This window comes from Podarcis erhardii (genome assembly GCF_964252035.2).
Source record: "Podarcis erhardii genome assembly, chromosome: 8".
NCBI classification, from domain to species: domain Eukaryota; kingdom Metazoa; phylum Chordata; class Lepidosauria; order Squamata; family Lacertidae; genus Podarcis; species Podarcis erhardii.
Window position 1 is genome coordinate 79979565 of NC_138499.1, and position 20631 is coordinate 80000195.

Below are 20631 nucleotides of genomic sequence, written 5' to 3' on the forward strand. Positions count from 1 at the left end.
TTGTCCATTAACCCTAAACCAAAATTCTGTGTCAGTGTGAATTTATTTCTTATGGAGGGCTGGTTTGGGGCCTTGACACGCAATTCTCTTGGAGCAGGGTAGAGAACATGTGGCTCTTCAGAAGTTATTAGACTCCTCCTACCATAAATACCAGGTGGCGCTGTGGGTTAAACCACAGAGCCTAGGACTTGCCGATCAGAAGGTCGGCGGTTCAAATCCCTGCGACGGGGTGAGCTCCCGTTGTTCGGTCCCTGCTCCTGCCAACCTAGCAGTTCGAAAGCACGTCAAAGTGCAAGTAGATAAATAGGTACCGCTCCGTCGGGAAGGTAAACGGTGTTTCCGTGCGCTGCTCTGGTTTGCCAGAAGCGGCTTAGTCATGCTGGCCACATGACCCAGAAGCTGTATGCCGGCTCCCTCGGCCAATAAAGCGAGATGAGCGCCACAACCCCAGAGTCGGTCATGACTGGACCTAATGGTCAGGGGTCCCTTTACCTTTACCTAAACACCAGCTAATGGTCAGGGATTGTGGTAGTTCATCATCATTAGGGGGTCACACTCCTGTCTTACAGACCCTACTGAAAGAAAATGTTCTATTTAATATTTTCAAAAATCAGCAGTTAGGAAAACCTCTGGGGTCATATTTTAAGAACAGCTTTTATGGAATTGTATTTTATGAACAGCTTTTATGAACCATTTTCTTGAGTCATCTGAAGAAAAATGTTCTGCAGCCAACCTCTCACTACCCAATGGTGCTGTGATGTCATAATGTCCACTGGATGATCTTTGACCCATATGACTAATCCAGGAAGAGAAAAGAAACAAGCTGACCTGAAAGAGAGAGAAAAAGAAATTGTGCAAAATTCACACAATCTTAGTTATAGGGGACAGTGTGCCACCCCAATGAAATTGCTAGTTTCTACCCAGCATTTAAACTGAAGAATACTTAGCACAGTTTTGATATGCAAATTATGTAGATACATCTACTCTTAAATGGGTCATACTTCACTTGGATCAAGACAAAATGCACTCTGATTTCTATAATTGGCATTATCTTCAGTTTGGGAACAACCTATAAGGGTTTACCATTACAGTGGTACCTCGGGTTACAGATGCTTCAGGTTACAGACGCTTTAGGTTACAGACTCCGCTAACCCAGAAATAGTACCTCGGGTTAAGAACTTTGCTTGAGGATGAGAATAGAAATCATGCGGCGGTGGTAGCGGGAGGCCCCATTAGCTAAAGCAGAACCTCAGGTTAAGAACAGTTTCAGGTTAAGAATGTACCTCCAGAACGAATTAAGTTATTAACCCGAGGTACTACTGTATAGTAAAGTGGGTGTTATTAATACCCTTAAATAGCTTGTGCGAATCTTGATAAAATGCTAACTCAAAGTTCAAAACTAAGGTTATTTCATATATAAAGGAAAATATCAGTGCTTGCGGATAAGACTAATGATTCAGAATATATGCATCTAATGGAAGACATCCAAACCAGATTACTAACTCCTATATGCCTAGTTTTATGGTTATATGACTGAACCACTTCAGCCTGCACTTGGTGACTCAGATTCAAATATGTCATCTCCCACCTGCAGTCTCAAATGGAGCAAGCCAAATGCTAGTTTAACAGTGAGAACTAATCCATGGGGACAAGGATGAAGTGATCGTGACTTGAAAAAGCAAGGACTTTTAAAAGAATAAATTTGAATATAACTTAACTACAATACACTTTCATACGTCATTAGGCTAATACTCTGCTTAAATATGGTTATCCATCATTTCCTGATTAAAGCTTTTGTGCTCAGTAACATATGCTTATGTGAAGCCAGTACGTCCCCCCATTATTTATGCCATCGATTTTTTGAAAAATATATAGAGAGATATTCATTTGAGAAATTACTGTGCTTGCTGCAATCCTAATCCCAAATGGTGAGACTCCAGTTACATATAATAGTTCAGGGTAGCTGCTTGGTTAAACCACCATTTTAAAAAGATGGGACAACCTGCCTTGTTGATGCCACCCCTAAGTCTGACATAAATTTCCTGGATTATTTTCTTTTACTTTTCTATATGGTCTGTCTTTCCAGGCACCTATCACAAAGTTCCTCCCGCCACCAGTACTTGGCCCCTTTGAAACAGAACATAATACACCCTTTTTATTTATTCATTTTTAACCATCAAAATTGTGGCTCAGTAGCTTCGATTTTCCCCATACCCAGGATAAAGACTCTACACATGGCTATGGTAAAAGGTCATATTTATGAAAATACAACAAAGACAACATGCACCAAGCCAAACAAAATCTTGTGCCTCCTTCATCCAAGCTATTGTGAAGGGAGGCAAAACCATTTTCTCATAAAGGAAGCCCTAGATGTTTGACCTGACAGGTGCCACCCCCAGCCACTGCCTCAACCTGGTACTCAGTGATCATCAGCTGGCACCTGACAGGCTCCAAGATCATCACACCAAGCGATATGGCAAACTGTGGAGAACGTGAGGGAGAAAGTTGTTGTTGTTGAACCTAAAGTAATACAAGTGGAGAGGGAGAGAGCCCCAGCCTTACAGAGGCAATTTGATGACTATAAGTTGTTGCCTTCTACGATTGAATTCAGAGAAAGTCAGATTTTGAGGATTGGAGCCCTGCTTGGACTGGAGAAGGAAAGTTGGATAGATCCCCTCATGCAGGGATTTACTGACCTCTGGGACCTGGACCTTGGTCAGGAGGAGATTGGAGTTGTGGGGACCCTCAGATTTGGAGGAATTTTGAAACACGTCCTGAAATATCTTTTGGATTTTAGTTTTAACTACGGAGATTTGGCTGACCTGTCGAGAAGGAATAAAAACATTGCTAGGTCGGAGCTTCCCCGAGATCTACTCTTCAGCATCAAAGGAAGGAAATTAAGAACAAGATCAGCAGAAGAAAAAGATTGGAAAAAGTTTAAAGTCTATTTATAGAAATACTGTAAAATTAATGAGTGTTAGAAAAATGTTGGAATGAAATTATATGGCTTTAGTAGAAATGTTATAAGGAGTTAAGCATAAATAAGTATTATAGTATTAATGGAAAATAAGGTTAAAATAAGTTAAGATAATTATAAGACAGAAAATAGAGAAAAATGGAAAGGAATTGCTGAAACAATTAATAGAAGTGGAATACAAAAAGGGAGGTGAGAGGAGGTCGAGGAAACAAGGGAATGAAGGATAAGGCATTGAAATGGTATGATGTATGTTTTTAAATTGTTTTTGTTCTGTTTTGTTTAGTTTAATGTGTTAATGTTAATGTTGCGTTGTGTATATTGTAATGTATTGTTTTTTCTTTCTTTTACTTCTTCTTTCTTTTCTTTTTCTTCTTTTTTGTAAGGTTTAAAAGTAAAAAAACAAAAACAAAAAACAAGATCATCACACCAAGCATCCCCTTCCTCAGCCGGTCAACAATAGGGGTTGGTTAGTGGAGTAACCACTACCCAACACGCCTCGGACTGCTGGTCATTTTCTAAACCTCTTACCTGCCCACACTAAATGCCAATAAACCAACCAGCCACATTAAGCACTATACATAAACTCCACCTCAAGGCAATCAAAACCCAGGCCTTTGCTTCTGAGCCAACACTCAAACCACTGCTGGCACAAGATCTCATATTGATTGATACCATCTCCCTGCAAATTCCTAACAAGCATCCCAGCATTTAAATGTAGATGTCAACCAGCATGAGGCGGAGGGGAAATAGAGCTCAGCTTCATCTCAGAGGAGAATTGCCATGGGTACCAAGTTGTTCTGGAACCAATCAGTTGAGCAGATAGGAACATAATAGGTAGATGTAAAGGATCCCTGGGCAGTTAAGTCCAGTTGAATTTGATTATGGGGTGTGGTGCTCATCTCTGCTTTCAGGCCAAGGGATTCAGCGTTTGTCTGCAGACAGCTTTTATGGGTCATGTGGCCAGCATGACAAAACCACTTCCGGCGCAACAGGACACCGTGATGAGTGCCAGAATGCATGGAAACACCGTTTACCTTTCCGCCACAGTGGTACCTATTTATCTATTTGCATTGGTATGCTTTCGAACTGCTAGGTTGGCAGGAGGTGGGACAGCGCTACGGGAGCTCACCCCGTCGCGGGGATTTGAACCGCCAACTTTCTGATCAACAAGTCCAAGAGACTCAGTGGTTTAGACCACAGCGCTACCCTATAGGAACATAATAGGAACATAATAACCACTGGAAGATAGGACCAAACCATTGATATGAATATGCGTATCACTTCCCCCAGTGCAGGCTGCCTATCATCCAAGGAAATTTCAGTGACCACTCTGTACCACAGACTATATTGAAATGGTTTGGATAAGGAGTACTATCTCATAGGGCCTGGAGTTGAGTCTCCATGATAAAATGATTTGGAGGAGCCTTGTTCTACATTATGCTGTTTATTGTGATTAGATCACAGGGAGCATGGTGTAGAGCCTTTTCCATTATAGTAGCCAGTGTCATCCTGGTATCTGATAAGCACTTCTTCATACATTTGACAGGTGCTACACAGCAGCACTTTCCACAAAGAAAATTCGTAACGTGTTAAGCAGACCCACAAAGTGTGTGATGATTCTGAGCTGTCAGTCCTACCGCTCAAGCAGAACACCCATTCAGCTCCTGGTTGCAACAGGAGTTGGCTAGGTCTTCATGAGATGGATGTGAATAAAGCCGTGTTTATGATGTCTTGGCTATGTTGCAGCTAGGAAGTTTCAAAAGAAGAAACTGAAAAGATTTTTTAAAGGCTGTTTGATTAGCTTTGATTGACTTTCATCGTGCATTCTCTCTATTCTTCTCCTGATCAACTGACTATTAAAGCTAAAGAGACAAGCAGCGAAAACATATCAGATCCTAGATCCATTATATTTGTTGAGGTCATTAGAGAGATGAGCATATTAAGCAGACCAATAACTCTTAGGTCCATCCATTTCCGTTCAGCTATTTTAATTTGCCAGCGTATCTTGGCATGGGAGGCTGCGGGTTTTGGATTCCTGCATTGATTCCCATTTAGATATCTAAAGTCACTATGGAGAGTCAATGCATTCTACAGTGCAAGGATGGGCAACCTTCAACGTATGAGCTGAATTAAGTCCACCAGGCCGCTCCAAATGGCAGCATGTTTACTCATGGGGCCCTGCATTTTGAACATATTATGGCAGGTGTTTTCGCTGGCTGCCAGTGTGTTTTCAGGCCCAATGCAAAGTGTTGTTTTTAACCTATGAAACATTATATGATTTGACCCCTGAACGCGGATGGTGCTGTGGGTTATACCACAGAGCTTGGACTTGCCGATCAGAAGGTCAGCGGTTCAAATCCCCGCGACAGGGTGAGCTCCCGTGGCTCGGTCCCTGCTCCTGCCAACCTAGCAGTTCAAAAGCACGTCAAAGTGCAAGTAGATAAATAGGTACCGCTCTGGCGGGAAGGTAAACGGCGTTTCTGTGCACTGCTCTGGTTTGCCAGAAGCGGCTTAGTCATGCTGGCCACATGACCCAGAAGCTGTACGCTGGTTCCCTCGGCCAATAAAGCGAGATGAGCACTGCAACTCCAGAATTGGTCATGACTGGACCTAATGGGCAGAGGTCCCTTTACCTTTACCTTACGTGAATGAAAATCAGTTGTTGTTGTTGTTGTTGTTGTTGTTGTTGTTGTTGTTGTTATGCTTAAATTCCACCATTTGTACTTTATGACCCCAGGGCAGGTTACAGTATAAATATATTAAACAATCCATAAAATACATAATTCATTGTAAGTATTACTTGACTACCCAGGCCTTAAGATCATCTACAGAGCCCTTCTCACAGTGCCTCCTCTGTCACAAATGTGAAATGTCTCAACAAGAAAAAGGGGTGACTCCCTGCCTATGCAACACTCCCCCCCCCCCGGGAAATTTACTTGATATCTTCTGTACAATCCCTTCAGTGTTATGCAGAGACAGTCCCCACCCCCCATACAAGAATGTGTGTGTGTGTGTGTTAGTACTGTAATTTTCAGTTTTCACAGGGGAAAGGATTTCAGGGTTTACAGCTAACATCTCCCTCTCAATGACAGTTTTATCGTGGTTGCTATTGTTGTTTCTAGTACTGGGAAGCATTCCCCCCCCCCATCTATTGTTTTGTATAATGGATGGGTGGGTCATTTATGTTTTTATATGAGATGTAATTGTATTTGTGTATTTTAAATCATATTTCTTATTTGTATGTCGCCTAGAGGCTTCTGTGTAGGCAATGCACAAATCGAATAAATCATCATTATCCTGCTAAGAACAACTGTGCTTGCAGTTCTCCAGTTTCATGGAGAACCAGCTCTCAGATAAGGCAGAAGTGTACAAAAGCCACTTCATACAAGTAGCCCTAGAAGATAGATAGGTAGATAGGTAGATAGGTAGATAGATGATAGATAGATAGATAGATAGATAGATAGATAGATAGATAGATAGATAGACAGACAGATGATAGATAGATAGTAAGTATATGATACTTTATTCATGATACAGTGGTGCCCCACAAGACGAACGCCTTGCAAGACGGAAAACCCGCTAGACGAAAGGGTTTTCCGTTTTGGAGGCGCTTCGCAAAACGAATTTCCCTATGGGCTTGCTTCGCAAGATGAAAATGTCTTGCGAGTTCCTGCGGGTTTTTTATCTCCCCCCCCCCTTTTTCTAAGCCGCTAAGCCGCTTATCAGCTGATCTGATAAGCCGCTAAGCTGCTAAAAGCCGCTAAGCCGCTAATAGCGCTAATCCTCTAAGCCGTCAATGGGATTGCTTCGCAAGACGAAAAAACCGCTAGACGAAGAGACTCGCGGAAAGGATTAATTTCGTCTTGCGAGGCACCACTGTATATGAAAAACAAGTGAATTGCACACTCCTTAGAATTATTCCATCTAGAATGTTCTTAAAACTGTCAGATACGCTCACAACATTCATTTGAAATCCCAACTGTGTTATAAAGAAAGGCGGAAGTGGAAACATTTAACTAAGCAGTTCCAAATCTATTCCATCTCTCTCTCTCTCTCTCTCTCTCTCTCTCTCTCTCTCTCTGTGTGTGTGTGTGTGTGTGTGTGTGTGTGTGTGTGTAAAAGCCACAGCCAATACAGCTTGTATATTGCCCTCTGCTTCTCCTCCCTAAATTAGTCACACAGGGGGCTCTCACCCAATCAAGGGTCATAATCTGTTCAGCCTACCAGATGACATCGATTTGGCCAAGTGACAGTAAAGGAGGATCCAAAGAAACAGGCAAATCCATTGAAACAAAAAGCCAGCCTTCAGAATTGCCAAAAGTGTTTGCTAAAGAATAGTTTCAGCTATGCTAAATAATATGAATGAATGAATGAGCCCCCAGTCTTTCTAGAAGCCCTTTAAAAATTCCACAGTGCTCTACTAGGTTAAATGCTAAGCATGTTAGAGAGATACGTTTGTTGGAGGGGTTGGAAAAACGGTTCCTCCACACATCTCTTCCCAAACTCAGGGCAAGCAAAGATCATTCCTCCATGAGTGAAAGATTGTGGTTCACTGGCTCCATTTGTCATCCTACTTTATCCCAGTCTTAAATTAATCCATTAGGCTTCAGCATATCCCAAGATAGGACAAGTGCTGGATGAGCCACAGCTTGAAGAGTATCTGAGAATGATATCTCAATAGAACAGCATTCCCTTGTGACGCATTTAAAGTGGTTGTCTAGGCAGCTGGGCTGCCCATGTAGCAATGTTATATCCGGCATTGCAAAAATATTTATAACATGTTGAGTCATTAAGGGCTGGGCTGCACGAATTAATTTATATGATATGTCATAGCATTATGCAACTGTTTGACAATGGACCTACGCCTTCCTCCTCGAAACTGCTGAGCATCACTATCACTGATTATTTGACCAATGGTGCACATGTACTGTACTTAACTGGGTGAGAATGGGTATACAGTGGTACCTTGGGTTAAGAACTTAATTCGTTCCGAAGGTCTGTTCTTAACCTGAAACTGTTCTTAACCTGAGGTACCACTTTAGCTAATGGGGCCTCCTGCTGCCGCCACACCACCAGAGCACAATTTCTGTTCTCATCCTGAAGCAAAGTTCTTAATCCAAGGTACTATTTCTGGGCTAGCGGAGTCTGTAACCTGAAGCGTATGTAACCCGAGGTACCACTGTATCTTGTCTTTGGGTTTCAGTATATGGAGAATACAAACTCACTGGTCATCACTGGAGCCAGTGTGGTGTAGTGGTGAAGAGTGATAGACATAATCTGGTGAACTGGGTTCGCTTCCCCGCTCCTCCACATGCAGCTGCTGGGTGACCTTGGGTTAGTCACACTTCTCTGAAGTCTCTCAGCTCTACTCACCTCACAGAGTGTTGTTGTGGAGGAGGAAGGGAAAGGAGAATGTTAGCCACTTTGAGACTCCTTCGGGTAGTGATAAAGCAGGATATCAAATCCAAACTCCTCTTCTTCTTCATTTTGGATGGGATTGTTAGGGACAACTTTGGGAGCAAGCGCCTGGAGTAGTAAAGTTAGGGTTTCAATTTCTGAAATATAAACCCAAGCTATTATTGGCAGTGTTATTAGTCTGACAACCTGAAGAAGGAGAATCTGGTCAGCTATTACCTTTTTAATTCTAGGTATTTTAAGCAGCCATTGAGGGATTACCAAAAAAAAAAAAGGGAAGTTGGCTTTTATGGCAGAACAGTTATTTTCAGGAATATGCCTGAATGTCAGCTAATAACACTGCCGGTAAAAACTCAGGTCTAGACAGTGCTCCGTCAAGCACTTGCAGTTTACTCTTCCATCTGCAGAAACCCAAGAGCCAAAGTTAATTCTGTACACGTTGCTTTCCTAAACACTGGGAGATCATCTCGGCACGCCATTTTGCCTGTGGGAACCAGGCAATGGATTCTTGCCACTGAGCAAATTGTCACAACCGCATTATCTCCTGATAACACAAGGCAGCACAGCTTATGTCATTCAGATGGGAACCCAGAATATTCTATGTAAAGGCTTAAATTGAATAATGCCCCTCCAAGGTACAGCATTTCATCATGTTATTACCTTTGCTATTCACTCTTATCACGCAAGCATTTCCCTGCAGCTCTTCTTAAGATGCACCCATTCTGGGATAGCTTGAATCATTGCGTACAAGTGATGCAGTTTCCATTTAGTGTGTTCATTCATCCACCACAATTACTTCTAAGCAGTCCTAAGAATTATGCAACAAAAAATTGTGTTATTGAAAGTGAGAGAGAGAGACAGAGAAAGATTGGTCTGCCGGGAAGCTGTTAATGGAACACCCTTTCTCAACTACATCATTAGCTCGATTGGGAATGAATACCCATTTTCCAGGCAAAGTTCTCTCTTTTGTTTGAGAAAGAAAAGTGATTTACAACACAATTCTCTGCATGTCTACTCAGAAAGAAGTCAGATTGAATGCACTAGGTCTTGCTTCTGTGTAAATATGTTTAGCATTGCACTGTTAATTATTTAAAGCCACTTTGGCTGTTGGTTCTGCATTTTAACATTCCTACTTAAAGTTGGGAAATTTAACCAAACACATTCTGTTAATCTTAAGGCAGGTGTTGGTGTTAAAGCCACTTCCAAGCTGGAGAGGAGGTGGGGTTGTGGGCTTCACACCTTCCCCACATGCGCGGGGGCTGTAAGCCAGCCCCCGCGAGACTGGGGGAATCCTCGGACACGTCATCTCCTTTGCCAGCCAATCAGCTGGCCTGGGAGGCATGGCCAGTGCTATTTAGTGCTGGTGCGGCCGAGGATTTCCCTCTTTCTTCGCTCCAGCTGCCCCGGTTTCCCACCCTCCCACCCTTTAGGTTTGGCCCTCTGACATTGCTATGGACTTCAGTTGGTCGCTGTCAAGGGGCCTGGTAGGAATTTTTTCCACTTGGCAAATTGGCACCAGCCATTTGGTTTTTCGCCTACCTCGTAGCAAATCGTCACAACTTCCTCAGCATTGGCGGTTAGGCATTGGTGAGGGTATTGTTATGCAGATGAGAGGGGGGGGAGGTAGTGCCATCACCTTCCCCCATATCGAAGGGTAGTCCGGTAAAGGATTCCGGGGGGAGTTGCCCTGTCCGAAGCCTATGGAGGTGTGGGCCTAAGGCACGCCCCCGAGCGGTGACCCCGGGGGAGCTCCTAGTTGATGTGCATCAGCAGGACTCCCCCTACTGGCGGTAAACCCTTGCCGGTCTTCAAGCAATCAGGCTGAAGCCAGTTAGTCGATAGGACCAATGCCTAAGCCAATACCGCTCAATTCCTGTAATCAATAAAGTTGTGGCCTATTTTCGCCCATTAACCTAAAATATTGGTGTCTTGTGTCTTTATTTCTGATGGGGAGGTGGGAACTCGCCACACACTTGTGCATATATAATGTTGCTCTGGTTGAATGTTTGGGGGGCTTTCATTGCCTGCTAGAAAATCTCTAATGTGGACAATTTGAGAGGAAAAGCTTTTGTAATGTATCGTTTCCCTTTTTATTCTTCTTTTGTTATTGCTTACTTTTCATATTATCCCAGAAGAGAAGAGCTGAATACAGCTCAAAATGTACATGGCTTCATGTTATTATTATTATTATTATGTAATCTATAGGGATGCATGAATCTGTCAAAGCTGGTTTCTCTCAGTTTCTCATTTTTCCATCCTCAACATTAGTTTGCTGTATTCCATAACAGTTTATGATTTATATATATAGCAAATTTCTTCCTGAAAATCTGCCAGCATTTTAGTGTGCATTTCTAATACACACATTTGATTTGTACAGGTAATTCTGCATAATATGCAAATATTTTTCTTTAATATAGTGCATTTTCTATGTTGTTGTCCCATAATATATGCATTTTAGAACACATCACTTAATTAGAGACATAGAATTAAGAGACATAGCTGTGTTTAAGTCTGCATGGTCAGATTTCTGGAGGTATGAATTTCTCTTCCATCTCTTTAAATTCCTAAAAATTTGCCTTTGCCTTTAAATATTAGCCACACTAGTCATGGTAGAGAACAAAGAAAGACACAGATAATAGGCTTGTAGCTGAGGTAAAGGGACGTGGGTGGCGCTGTGGTTCAAACCACTAAGCCTCTGGGGCTTGCTGATTGGAAGGTTGACGGTTTGAATCCCCGCAACAGGGTGATATCTCTTTGCTCTGTCCCAGCTCCTGCCAACCTAGCAGTTCGAAAGCACACCAGTGCAAGTAGATAAATAGGTACCGCTCTAGCGGGAAGGTAAATGGTGTTTCCATGTGCTCTGGCTTTAGTCACGTTGTTCCGTTGCACCAGAAGTGATTAAGTCATGCTAACCACATGACCCAAAAAGCTGTCTGTAGACAAACGCCGGTTCCCTCAGCCTGAAAAGCGAGATGAGCGCCACAACCCCATAGTCATATTTGACTGGACTTAACCATCTAGGGGTCTTTTAACTTTTTACCTCTAGCTGACAAAGGAGCCGTATGCAGAAACTGAATGTGATTTCAGTTACATCTGTAAATAGGAAATTGTTAGAACTTTCCTCTTCTTTTGACATCCTAATGCTAGTTTATTATTTTGTTTGCATGCTTTGGGGGGGACAGGGTGGGAAACCATAAATAAATAAAGAAGCAAGCAAACTAAAGTCACGTGTCATTCACCTTGTGTGTACTAAAGGTAAAGGTAAAGGGATCCCTGACCATTAGGTCCAGTCGTGGCCGACTCTGGGATTGCAGCACTCATCTCACTTTATTGGCCGAGGGAGTCAGCGTACAGCTTCCAGGTCATGTGGCCAGCATGACTAAGCTGCTTCTGGAGAAGCGCACGGAAACGCCATTTACCTTCCCGCCAGAACGGTACCTATTTATCTACTTGCACTTTGACATGCTTTCAAACTGCTAGGTTGGCAGGAGCAGGGACCGAGCAACGAGAGCTCGTGGGGATTCGAACCGCCAACCTTCTGATCAGCAAGTCCTAGGCTCTGTGTGTACTATGCAACTTAAAATGTGTATCCCTTAGCCATTTTGCATTTACTAACTAGACGGCTCTGGAAAAGCCTGATTTGATCAGCTTAGTGAATAAATAAACCCTATTTGGAAAGAATGGCAGACGAAGATGATGGATTTTTCGGAGCTAGCCGACCTAACCGGAAGAGTCCGTGACCAGAAGGAGGAGGAATATCAGGAAGAATGGAATAAATTTAATGATTATTTAGTTAAATTTGTTAAGTTAAATTAACCGGAAATAGCTTGCAGATACTTAATAGGCTTAGGATTTTATTTATGTTAAGTGATGAATTAATATGTTTAATTATATAAGGTGAAGATTTAAGGATGTTAATGTTTAAGTTAAATTTCATAAAAATTGGGATTTGGAAAACCGTTAAAAGGACATGCAATGAAATTCAACCAAGGGGAAGCGAGGAAGTCACTTAACAAAGTTAATAACTGTAATTTTCAATAAGTCTATGATTTATGTTTGTTATGTTTGTTTGTCTTGTGTGTTTGTTTGTTTGTTTATAATATTGTGAAAACCAATAAAAAAGTAAACCCTATTTGAAAAATCAGTCTTCTGCAGCTCACCTTTTAGCAAGACTGCTGATGGTATCCTGCCAACCACTGCTGACATTCTCTTTAAACATTTCTTGCATCAGGTTCTGAAGCAGTCGCAACTTATCCCATGTCAAGGGCAGTAAATGCATCATTTTAAACCTCTGCTAAATAACCATATCATCATGAAGCTGATAAAACGGTGGGGTTTCCTCCCCGTCTTCCAAGATGTAATGTGCCTAGATGATGTGTCAAGATGAAGCTCTCCATGCTGAAGCAGAGCTTGCCACAAGGTGACAACAGAGTTCATCAAGCTGCAAATGGATTCAGTCTCTTCCTTTTCGAAGTATCTTTAGCACTGAACGCTGTAGGAAACATAGGGCTGCCGTACGTCCGGATTTTCCCAGATATTACCGGGATTTCAAAGGTGTAATTGATGTCTGGGGGGAATTTCCAAAATGTGGTGCTTTGTCCTGGATCTTAGGCAGGTCAATCAAAAAAATCATGTTTCAATTTCTTTGGGTTTTCCGGGGGGGGGGGGGGATTGAGGTCTTCCTTTAAAAACTTCTGGAGTGTCCTGACTTTTACTTTTTGAAACATGGCAACCCTAGGAAATGTATTTTGCAAATCTGTCTTTTGCAGTTCTCATGTCCTAAAATGTGATGGGTGGATAGTCACGACTATAGTGAGAGGGTCACTTCCCCTCCAGCCTGAGAACTGATTTATTCTTCTTTCTTAGCGAAAAGTTGTTGCGATGGTGGTAAGCTGAAAATGCCTAGTCTGGTCACTTTAACAGCAGCAGCACATACCATGGCCCTGATTCAGGCACCGTAATGTGCAGCAAGGCATTCATAGCAGAGGTGGCAACCTGAGCAGAAGATGGGGGGGCAATGACACATGCATGATGGGATTCTGGGAGGAGCCAAGGGGTGGAGCCAAAGGCGGCAGCAGCATGGCTACAATGGCTGCTGGCTCCTCCTTTCTGGCGCTTTGCCTCCTCCTCTTCTTCCTACCACTGCCACCGGCCTGGGGCTGCTTCCCCCTTCCTTTCCCTCAGGATAAAGAGGAGCCAACAGCTACTGAAGCCACACCACATGCAGCTCCACACACAGCCTCGTCTGCCCCCCTGATTGTTCTCAATATTGGGGGGTGGTCGTCCAAATATTTTATTGGGACATGGGCCCATTCAGTTGGTGTCTATGAATCATAGCCCAGGACAACTTTTTGAGAAGAAGGAGGGACAGTCAGACTCTCTTGGGAGGTGGCAAGCTCTCCTCCATTGAAGGTGTTTAAGCCCTAGCCAGCATGGCCTATGGGTTCCTCTTCTTTTGTGATCACTCATAGCCGAGTGAGGTTATCTTCCATGAACACAGTTTTAACAGTGAGTCCGTAAGTGACTGTGGAGGCCAATTCTGGATCCACACGTCCTTCCACAGTGGGGACAAAGGTTTCCGGGTGGGAGCTGATCACGGTGTGGATTTGCCAAGCATGCCTTCCTCTTAGCACGTTTCTCCCTTGCATCCTGAGTTCGAGTGTCTTCAAAGTCCATGGCACCTTTGGTAAAGGCTGTTCTCCAATTGGAGCGCTCGCAGGCCAGTGTTTCCCAGTTGTTGGTGTTTATACTACATTTCTTTAGATTTGCCCTGAGAGTCTTTAAACTTCTTTTGTTGACCATCAGCATTACACTTTCCAGTTTCAAGTTTGGAATAGAATAGTTGCTTTGGAAGACGATAATCAGGCATCCACACCACATGACCAACGAAGTTCATGTTGAAGAATCATTGCATCCCTATGGGTAGGGATGACTGGAATTGTAGTCTAAACCATCTGTAGGGCATGAGGTTGAGGAAGGCTTACATTGCAGATCCTACACTGGTCTGGATGGCTTCCAAAGTCTCCTCCATGAGTCTATAGCTTGGGTCATGTGTAATTTTAGCCTTGCAGTTGGAGGTGTGAATTGACTCAGTTGAAAAGTTTGGGGTGATTTCAGGTGATATGACTGTTCCAACTGTGACAGACCAGCCATACTTACGACATTTTTTGATATTAGAATCAATATATGATGACCATGCATGTGTGAACCAGCAATTAAGAATTAATTGTTGAAGAAACATTCCTATTCTTTACATGTTGCTCATTATGTGTATAGCAAATGTGTGTAGCAAAAACTGAATTCAGGTGCAACTTTCTAATTGCTTTTTACCCACCAAAAAGCTTTGCAGCACCGAAGAATAATATCTGCCAAATGGTGCCTTGTTTTTCTTTTAACTTTCCCAGCATTACCCTCAGGGATGAAAAATAAATACATTTCAAACAAAATCCTGGAACAAGAAGTCCCTTGAAAATCCTAAGAATTACAAGCCACGGTTATGAAAATTATTGTGTATTTTTCAATAAACCCCAAGTATGTAAAGGGCATATTTCAAATACCACAGCTAAAGTACATAAAGCTATACAGGTTAGACCTTCAGCTGCTGTAATTCATCATAGCTTTATTGACTTCTGTGGCCAAGCGACTGAATATATCTTTTGTAACAGTATATAACTTGCTTCTTAAAACTTCTTCAGTCCCATTTGCTTCCGATTGAATTAGTTATATGCTTTGGTTTCGGAAATGCACGTTGCAGCTAAGGTGAACTATTGAGGACATTTCACGAGGCTGCATAGCTCTTTGCAAATACAATAACCAAACTCAGAGAGCATTTTAAAAGCTCGCTTTTGCAGGGGCAGATCATCAGTGCCTCCCTTCCAGAAGTCTGGATGACAGAGAGTCTTCTCAAAACTGGGCAAGGGCTGAGTGCTTTGCTTGCAGAAGGTCCCTAGCATCTCCCGGCAGGGCTGAAAATGTCCATCGTCCAAAACCCTGGAGAGACACTGCTAATTGGTGTCACAGAGCGTGCCAATCAGTAATCACACAGTCCACAGTTGAAGTTAACTATTAGCAAAAACTCAGTCTCCATAGACTTGGCAGAGTTTTGGGCCTAATATCAGGCTTCAGGAACTCAGCTTCCTTCCCACCCCCCTCCCTTTGGCAGTAGATAAGCAGAACAAAGCGAAAGGAGTCTCTTATCAGTTAGAAATTTTAATGATTACAGCAAGAGAACAAAGAAACCATTCCTAGGAATGAAGGTGCTCCCAATTAAGGATTTCACCCACTTCCTCCCTTGTCACCCACGTCACTTCTGCATCTTTCAACTCGATCGTGCAACCACTGTGCTTTCTGTGCTGCCACCTTATCTGCTCTCTTCGACCTTGGGCTGAGCAGATGGACGCTTTCCAGCGAAAGTGAGTCTGCTAACTCTCTCTCTCCCAGTTCTTCTTCTTCTAGCTGTTCACCACCCAGTTCTTCCCAACTTCTGTCTTCTGAACTATGTCCCTCTGCAAACCATTGTTCCAAATCTATACAGTCCCACTGCTCCTGGGAAGATTCAGGATCCTGCTCAGGAGCAGGGGAAGGGGAAGTCTCCCACCATTCCTCCTCAGTGCAGCTCTCCTCAGCACGGTCCCTGACACCTATGGAGCACAGCAGCTCATTTCCAGTGGGTCTCCCTCCATTAAATCAGTTGCTTGGCCCTCATTCTCCTTGACCTCTCTGCTGCCTTTGATACACTAGATCTCCCTCTCTTCACCTTCCATCCATCCACCCTCTCTCCAACTTACATCCAAAATCTCTCTTATTCTGTCCTTAGATGCTTCTTTTCCTACCCCTCTAATTAGGAGCCTTTCTGAGAAGCTCTGTCTCTGCTTTCTCTCTTTCTACTGGACCAACTGAGCAAGCAGAAGTTAAGGGTGGGGTGGGGTGGAGCTGTCTTCCTGACACTGGTGTCACTACAGCTTACCTGGATGGGGGTGGGGCAGGGTAGCAGCGAGTTTGGGGCTGTATGGATGCACAACTCGTAGGAACACCAGGTTGGCTCCATGGATTTCTTTCTATGTCCTGGATTCTTCAGTACCCACCATCCATCATGCACGCAAAGTTTATTCTTCATATCTAGCTGTTTATAAAAGGGGAAGGTAGCCTTATTTTTCTTTTCAAAAATTGTTTCATCCTCACCAGTCTTTCTTTGGACAGAAATCTAATAAAGTTTGTTTTAGAGAGAGAGAGAGAATGACTTTGTGGCTACTTTGACAGGTCGAGGTGCAGCTTAGCTTGTCAAAAGCAGACGTACCTAGACACACCGTGTCAACTTTTGAGCTGGTTTTAATGTATGTCCAGAAATTATGACACCTGAGTTATCAAAAGGAGACAGTTTCAGAATTACCTGGTCTATTACTCAGTTGTACTTGAAACAGCAGCAGGGGGAAAATTAGCTATGCATCATCCACCTCTGATTTGCTTTCTCAGAACCAACACCTCCTCTTTGAAGTTTATTTTAAAAGAGCTTTAGGGTGACAAATGGCTGTCTGATCTCATCATACCCAAAGTTAGGCCTAAGAGGATTGCAAATTCAGCTTTTACTGACATTGTGGACAACATTATTATTATTGGGAAGATCATTTTTGTCATTGAGAAAGTCATGGAAACATAAAGAGCATATTTGCAATTGTGAAGTGACACTTTCCATTTACACATCAGCCAACAAAAAATGCTGTTTTACAGGCAGGAGAGGAGATTCTAAGTCTTAAGAAGCCTTATTCAGCAAGCACTTTGATAATAATTATGTCATAGCAGAGACCAATTTGACTGAGCTGGGCCCTCTGTCAGACCAACAGCCATTGCGGGAGGGCATGTTGCTCAGTTTCTCTCTTTTTCAGGTGGGCAGAATCCGTACAAAGCCATGCGAGTCTGTAAGGTGCATTCGTGTGGAGACATAATGTCAAGGCCTCTCCCTTCCAGGCAGGGCGCATCAGCGAAAGGTCACAACACCCAGCCTCTGCTTTTTAGGTAGGAAAATCATCATTAAGTTACAATCACCAGTTTCTTTCCTTCAGACAAAATGCGCCAGCACAAGATCGCAAAAGCCAGGCTCTCCTCTTCTGGAAAGCAGCCTCAACAGAAGGTCACAGTGACCTTGGAAGTTACAATGGCCGGTTTCTCTTCTAGCAGCAGGCGGCATCAGAATTAAATCACAATGGCCAGTTTCTCCTCTACAGGGAGGAGAGCATCAGAATGAGGTCACAATGGCTAGCCTCTCTCCTACAGGCCGGGGAGCGTCAGAATGAGGTCACAATTGCTAGCCTCTCTCCGCAGGGAGGAGAGCGTCAGAATGAGGTTACAATGGCTAGCCTCTCTCCTACAGGCCAGGGAGCATCAGAATGAGGTCACAATGGCTAGCCTCTCTCCTACAGCCAGGGGAGTATCAGAATGAGGTCACAATGGCTAGCCTCTCTCCTACAGGCCGGGGAGCATCAGAATGAGGTCACAATGGCTAGCCTCTTTCCTACGGGCAGGGGAGCATCAGAATGAGGTCACAATGGCTAGCCTCTCTCCTACAGCCAGGGGAGAATCACATTGCCCAGTCTCTCTCACACTGTTCTAGGCAGCAGCAGTACTACTGGCACAGTGCCTCTTTGTCTTTTACTGAGAGGGGCAGGAGCAGATGGGCACCATCTCACTTCTCTTCTTGAGGTGGGTAGCTGCAGTATGTGGGCACAGCGGCTGTCAGTTTACCTCTGACTGAAATGGCCAGCTGTGTGTGAGCAGAGAAGCAGGGTCTGAAGATAAGATGCACAGAGAGGTAAGAAACCCCAGCTATCAGACGGTTTCGGATACTTACTACCCAAAGAGACAGAGATAAGAGAGGGGGACAAAAAGAAGAGGGGGTAATGTTCAAGAAGATCAGCTTTGTCCACTGTAAGAAATGGGTCCTTTTAAACATATTTTTCAATGAAGAAAATGTTTAAAAGCACCTTTCCAAAAAACAAAACAAAAAAAAGAGTCCTTTTCGTTGGGGATAATTCAGATGGAAATTCCCAGGTGTCAAAAAAGGTTATTTATGCATGCCACTATGGCAGCCCGTGTTTTGTTAGCCCCAAAATGGAAAACCCAACCAAAGAAGAATGGCAACTTAAACTGATGGAATATGCGCAGCTTGCGGATCTAACGTAGAGAATAAGAGAACAAGAAGAACATTCATTTAAAGAAGGTTGGAAAATGTTTATTGAATACATGGGGGGGGGTTGTGTACACTTAAAAACGTTGGCTGCATTGAGATAAATTCAAAAGTGTCAATAAGTTTTGATGGATGCAATAATGGAATACTGAATAGTTTAGTTTATGTAAAATATGCAGGGATTTATGCTATATAAAATGAAGCATAGAAAGAGAAGAAGGGAAGTCATTGATGTTTTAAGGTTTCTTAAATGAATATAAAAAATAAAAATTAATAAAAATTATAAAAAATAGTGGGTTCTAAAACCCTTGACCCTGCTCCTTAAAATACAATCTGTACAAAATTGATGAAGCAGCAAAGTGTTTATTTGGTACAATACATTCTTGCAAGAGCAGGTGTCCAAAGTAGGCAAAACCCATTGTGGCGTTTGCCCTCCTATGTGTGTGACATCATACTGGGTTCATAGGGAAAGCGTTAACTAATTGTAAAATGACTAACCAATGGGAACCCAGGGGACAGAGTTAACTGTGTATAAGGTTTAAGCACAGAGGTTTTTTAGGGAGTTAGAGTTAGAGTTAGAGTTGTTGAGAAGACTTTCTGAAGTTAGAAGAGACAGAAAAGATAAGTCTGTGAGTTGGGCTAGTCTGGTGTAAGAGAGAGAGAGAATTTGTTAAGAGGAGTCAGTCAAACAGTTGAGATAATCAGTCAGAAGGTATTAGGAAGGTATAGGCCAGCAAAGAAAGTAAAGTTAAGATACTGATAGGAATATTATTTGAGAAACCATAAACTTGTTAATGTTTGTAAAATAAACTTGGTTTTTTTGGTTCACTTTTAACAACTGACTGGACTCAATGTTGGTGGCAGCGGGGAAGCGAGCACAGTGGTGGCACAGGGATCAATAGACAGATAAACGTCCGGGGACCCTGTGTGATCGCAACACCCAAGCTTTGGCAAAGCATGAGCTTATATTCCCTATACAGTGGTACCTCGGGTTAAGTACTTAATTCATTCCAGAGGTCCGTTCTTAACCTGAAACTGTTCTTAACCTGAAGCACCACTTTAGCTAATGGGGCCTCCTGCTGCCGCCGCGCCGCCAAAGCACGATTTCTGTTCTCATCCTGAAGCAAAGTTCTTAACCTGAGGTACTATTTCTGGGTTAGCGGAATCTGTAACCAGAAGCGTATGTAACCTGAAGCGTATGTAACCTGAAGCATATGTAACCCGAGGTACCACTGTACTCGAAGTGCAGGTTCCCACCCTTGTCTCCCTATTGGCTGGGTACTACAAGGTTTACAACCTATCACGACCGCCTAATTTCCCTACCAACATCCCTGCCTCTTTTTACATCTCCCACTAACCTTAGTTCAGCTCCCCTTTATCCTTATTTATTATTTTCCTTATTTGGTCTACATTCCTATGCAGTTATTCACTAAGTCAAGGAAAAAGACCGCATCCTGACCACAAGTTCTAAACATCTCCAGTTAAGAGAACCACATTTCCAGTTATGAGAAGTGGGTCAATCTGAACTGACATGTGCCTAACTAATAGTAATAATAATAATTTATAATAATAATTTATTATTTATACCCCACCCATCTGGCTGAGTTTCCCCAGCCAATCTGGGAGGCTCCCAAAAGAATATTAAGAACACGATAAAACATCAAACATTAAAAACCTCCCTAAACAGGGCTGCCTTCAGGTGTCTTCTAAATGTCATATAGTTGTTTATTTCCTTGACACCTGAAGGGAGGGTGTCCCACAGGGCAGGTGCCACTACCGTGAAGGCTCTCTGCCTGGGTCAAACTCAGTAACCTTGCTTCTCGCAGTGAGGGAACCACCAGAAGGCCCTCGGAGCTGGATCGTTTGGGCTGAATGATGGGGGTGGAGACGTTCCTTCAGCTGTGCTGGGCCGAGGCCATTTAGGGCTTTAAAGGTCAGCATCAACACTTTGAATTGTGCTCAGAAACATACTTGTTACATTTGTAGTTTATGTGAAAAGCCAACACCCTCATTTCTCTCATGCGCATGGAGTACACCTCTTTATTGCATTTATTTATTC

The 20631-nt window shown here is 43.1% G+C and overlaps 1 long non-coding RNA gene across 2 annotated transcripts; it reads right to left on the reverse strand.

Moving 5' to 3' along the window:
• Positions 1–663: 663 nt before the first annotated feature.
• LOC309348153 lies at positions 664–17599 on the reverse strand. Of its 2 annotated transcripts, XR_014159241.1 has the most exons (4): positions 17435–17599; positions 16359–16514; positions 9053–9200; positions 664–828 (listed from the first exon to the last, which is right to left on the reverse strand). It is a non-coding gene; the product is annotated as an uncharacterized lncRNA (long non-coding RNA). The 2 variants fall into 2 exon arrangements; XR_014159242.1 differs by lacking the exons at positions 9053–9200; positions 16359–16514; positions 17435–17599 and adding an exon at positions 3506–3676.
• Between the last annotated feature and the right edge of the window lie 3032 nt (positions 17600–20631).